The sequence below is a fragment of the Pongo pygmaeus genome, chromosome 4, assembly GCF_028885625.2.
Source record: "Pongo pygmaeus isolate AG05252 chromosome 4, NHGRI_mPonPyg2-v2.0_pri, whole genome shotgun sequence".
NCBI classification, from domain to species: domain Eukaryota; kingdom Metazoa; phylum Chordata; class Mammalia; order Primates; family Hominidae; genus Pongo; species Pongo pygmaeus.
Genome location: NC_072377.2, coordinates 80432147 through 80437009, shown reverse-complemented (window position 1 = coordinate 80437009; position 4863 = coordinate 80432147). Strand labels below are relative to the sequence as shown.

The window sequence follows — 4863 nt, the reverse complement described above, 5'->3', positions numbered from 1 at the left end:
TCCAACCGCCTCAGCCTCCCAAAGTGCTGGGATTACAGGCGTGAGCCACCACACCCGGCCTTTTTTTTTTTTTTTTTTTTTTTTTTTGAGATGAAGTTTCGCTTTTGTTGCCCAGGCTGGAGTGCAATGGCATGATCTTGGCTCACTGCAACCTCCGCCTCCCAGGTTCAAACGATTCTCCTGCCTCAGCCTCCCGAGTAGCTGGTTACAGGCGCCTGCCACCATGCCCTGCTAATTTTTGTATTTTTAGTAGAGACGGGGTTTCACCACGTTGGCCAGGCTGGTCTCGAACTCCTGACCTCAGGTGATCCACCCGCTTCGTCCTCCCAAAGTGCTGGGATTATAGGCGTGAGACACCACACCGGGCTAAAATCCAGACTTTTATGGCAGATGAGTGGAAAGGCAAGGGAAGCTGGTTAAAATGAAGATTCTTCAGATCCATCGGTCGGTCACCTGCTGAATCTTTGCCCCAAGAAATCTGTGTTTTTAACAGGTTTCTCAGGCCAGGTGCGATGGCTCATGCCTGTAATCCCAGCACTTTGGGAGGCCGAGGCAGGTCGATCACCTGAGGTCAGGATTCGAGACCAACCTAGCCAACGTGACAAAACCGTGTCTCTACTAAAAATACAAAAACTAGCCAGGCATGGTGGTGGGCGCCTGTAATCCCAGCTACGTGGGAGACTGAGGCAGGAGAATCGCTTGAACCCAGGAGGCAGAGGTTGCAGTGAGCCGAGATTGTGCCACTGCACTCCAGCCTAGGAGACAGAGCGAGACTCTGTCTCAAAAAAAAAAAAGAAGTTTCTCAAAGATTTCTGATTTACATTATAATAGAACTGCTGCTTGAGATTCTGGAAAGATTCGTTAATTTCTTTATATATGGACGTAACACTCAATCTGAAGGATGTTAGAATAACAAGAATAATCATGGGAAATGGTCAGGGTCTTTCTCCTGATGGTATACGGGCCATTTTCAAGTGGCATGGGAGTAGTTAATGTGTGATCTATGTGTTGATCTAATACAGGGCAGAAACCAATTTGAGCAAGTAATGCTCCAGGGCACACCCCCTTACTCACCCACACCTCAAAATAATTTTACCAACTGTTTGTTCAAAGTCCAAGTGACAAAGGGCAGTGCTGGTTGTCATTGTTCTTGGGTGAGTCATACTATACTGCTTACTAATTCCTCTTCTTCCTCAAACCTGCTTTCTTCCCATCTTCTAGGGGTTGAGGATTGTTTTTTTTTTTTTAATCACACTCTACAAATGTGAACCTCCTTTTTTTTTTTTGAGACGGAGTCTTGCTCTGTTGCCCAGGTTGGAGTGCAGTGGCGCGATCTCTGCTCACTGCAAGCTCCGCCTCCCAGGTTCACGCCATTCTTCTGCCTCAGCCTCCCGAGTAGCTGGGACTACAGGTGCCTGCCACCACACCCGGCTAATTTTTTGTGGTTTTAGTAGAGACGGGGTTTCACCGTGTTAGCCAGAACGGTCTCGATCTCCTGACCTCATGATCCACCCGCCTCGGCCTCCCAAAGTGCTGGGATTACAGGCTTGAGCCACCGCACCTGGCTGAACCTCTTTTTTCTATCACACTACCAGGATCTTTCTCTCTCTTTCTCTCTGTGCATGTGTGTGTTTGCACACGTGTGTGTATGTGTTTCTAAATTTTGGACATTTTTTATGAAGTTCTATATGATGTAATTTTTTTTGTGTGTGTATGCACATGAGGCCAGGTTTTAAAATATATACATTTATTTAATTTTTTAAATATATGTAAAATTGTTGAAGTATCACATACCTACAAAAAGTGTACATGTCAGCCAGGTGCGTTGTCTCATGCCTTTAATCCCAGAACTTTTGAGAGGCTGAAGCATGTGGATCAGTTGAGGTCAGGAGTTCAAGACCAGCCTGGCCAACATGGCAAAACCCTGTCTCTACTAAAACTACAAAAATTTGCCAGGCGTGGTGGTGCGTGCCTGTAGTCCCAGCTACTTGAGAGGCTGAGGGACCAGAATCACTTGAATCCGGAAAGCAGAGTTTGAAGTGAGCCGAGACTGTGCCACTGCACTCCAGCCTGGATGATAGAGTGAGACTCTGTCTCAAAAAAAAAAAAAAAAAAAAAAAAGTGTATATGTGATAAGTTTACAGTTTCATGAATTTTTACAAAATTCATATCCATAGAACCAGAACTCAAATCAAGAATCTGAATCCTACCAGAATCCTGGAAGACTCCCTCGTGCTGTCTTCCAGTCATGAAGTCCCACCAGGGTAATGTGAGCCAAAAATGAAATTATAAGCTCCTCCCCCAAATGACTGAACAGACCCCTTCCTCTCCACCAAGGGGATTTCAAACCGGGGTACGAGGGTCGGATATGCCTCATTATACTCTCCTCCCTTTGGAATTCAGGCACAGCTGACCAGCATTAACATTAAAACAGAGATCTTATGACTGACAAAGCAGACTCTTTGTAGCAATAAAATACCAAATTCCAACCTGATTCTAGTATAGCATCACATGACAGATAGCAGGCCCTGAAAGGAATAAAAATCTTTTGCCCCAGAGTATATTTCTTTGACATATTTTTATTTATTATTTTTCTTTTATGTCAGATATGTAATGTGCCAACATCCTAACAAGGTTCGAGGGTAGCACATCTGACGCACGCATGTGAACACCTGATCATTACGCTCTTGAACTACAAAAGGATCGACTTTGACGTATTTTTAAATGGCTCTGCAAAACTGTATCTCATGGGAGAAATTTACTTTCTATAGAGAATCCCCTTCCAAGTCTTTTTCCCATCCTGAAGAGACTGGCTGAGAGACCAGCACCTTTTAAAGTTCTAAATAGAAAACATTTGCCATCTGTTGCCTCTAAGGGTGGCCACCTAGGAGACTTTATCTACATAATAAGAACCTTGCAAGTCTCCACAAGTCCTTATCTTAACCCAAACACTCCTTTCTACTGATTCCAGGTCTCTAGGTAATAACCCTTTCAACCAATTGCCAATCAGAAAGTCTTTGAACCTACCTATCACCTAGAAGCACGCTTCCCCTGACTTGAGTTGTGCTGCCTTTCTAGATTGAACCAATGTATGCCTCACATGTATTGATTGATGTCTTATGTTTCCCTAAAATGTACAAAACTAAGCTGTAACTGAACCACCTCGGACACATTTCTCAGGACCTCTTGAGACTGTCTCTTGGGCCATGGTCACTCATATTCAGCTCAGAGTAAAGCTCTTTAAACATTTTACAGAGTTTGACTTTTTTCATCAACAGTAACAACTGTTCTAACTTCTAGAATAATAGATTAGTTTTTAGCTGGTACAGCAGCTCACACCTGTAATCCCAGCATTTGGGGAGGTTGAGGTAGAAGGACTCCCTGAGCCCAGGAGTTTGAGGCCAGCCTGGGCAACACAGTGAGATCTCATCTCCACAAAAAATTAAATAAATTAGTGGGGTTTGGTGGTGTGTGACTGTAGTCCCAGCTACTTGGGAGGCTGAGGCAGGAGGATCACTTGAGCCAGGAATGCAAGGCTGCAGTGAGCTAAGATCATACCATTGCACTCCAGCCCGGGTGATAGAGTGGGACCCTGTCTCACTCTAGAACTTTAAAAATTGATTCGTTTTGTCTATTTCTTATTTTTTATTTTTATTTTTGAGAGATGGAGTCTCGCTCTGTCACCAGGCTGGAGTGCAGTGGCATGATCTCAGTTCACTGCAACCTCCACCTCCCAGGTTCAAGCGATTCTCCTGCCTCAGCCTCCCAAGTAGCTGGATTACAGGCGCCTGCCACCATGCCTGGCTAATTTTTGTATTTTTAGTAGAGACAGGGTTTCACCATGTTGGCCAGGCTAGTCTTGAACTCCCACCCTCAGGTGATTCACCTGTCTCAGCCTCCCGAAGCGTTGGGATTACAGGCATGAGCCACTGCACCTGGCCCGATTTTGTCTATTGTTAAAGTTTTGACCTTTACATTATACAAGTAGAATTGTAAACTGCATACTCTTTTTTTGTCTGGCTTCTTTTGGTCCTCACATTGTGAGATTCATTCAGGTTGTGGTTTATAGTTGTAGCTTATTCATTCTTATTGCTGTATAACATTTCATAATGTGGAAATACCATCATTTTTTCACCAGGACCCTGAACCCAGCCCACCATTGTGAAAAGAGAAAGCACAGCTACATGGTTACAAAGTCAGTCTCCCAAGGAAATGACTAACCAGTTTGTTGGGCTGTCTTGCACAGCAGGCATACAGGGATCCTAGGCCCACATTCTATCCTAAGGTACTCCTCATCATGACAGAACAATACAGAAAGATCGCGCCACTGCACTCCAGCCTGGGTGACAGAGCAAGACTCTGTCTCAAAAAAAAAAAAAAAAAAAAAAAGATACACAAAGCACACCATATTCACTACAGTTTAAGATTAGCCTCAGTAATCCTTTTTTCCATTAATCAAAACTTTACAGAGGAGATAAACAGTTATTTTTGTTTTTGCTTTTATTGTTGTTTGTTTTTTGAGCCAGAGTCTCGCTCTGTTGCCCAGGCTGGAGTGCAATGGCATGATCTTGGTTCACTGCAACCTCCGCCTCCTGGGTTCAAGCGATTCTCCTGCCTCAGCCTCCCGAGTAGCTGGGACTACAGGTGCTTGCCGCCATGCCCGGCTAATTTTTTGTATTTTTAGTAGAGATAGGGTTTCACCTGTTGCCCAGGCTGGTGTTGAACTCCTAAACTCAGGCAATCTGCCCGCCTCGGCCTCCCAAAGTGCTGGATTACAGGTGTGAGCCACCACACCTGGGATAAACAGTGATTTTTACCATTCATTTAACCCGTTTGCAGAGAGAGGGAGAGAGACAGAGAGAA

At 44.5% G+C, this 4863-nt stretch overlaps 1 non-coding gene across 1 annotated transcript; it reads right to left on the bottom strand.

Moving 5' to 3' along the window:
• Positions 1–2600: 2600 nt before the first annotated feature.
• On the bottom strand, positions 2601–2704 carry LOC129037738 (small nucleolar RNA U13). Its single transcript, XR_008502962.1, has one exon. It is a non-coding gene; the product is annotated as a small nucleolar RNA U13 (small nucleolar RNA).
• Positions 2705–4863: the final 2159 nt, after the last annotated feature.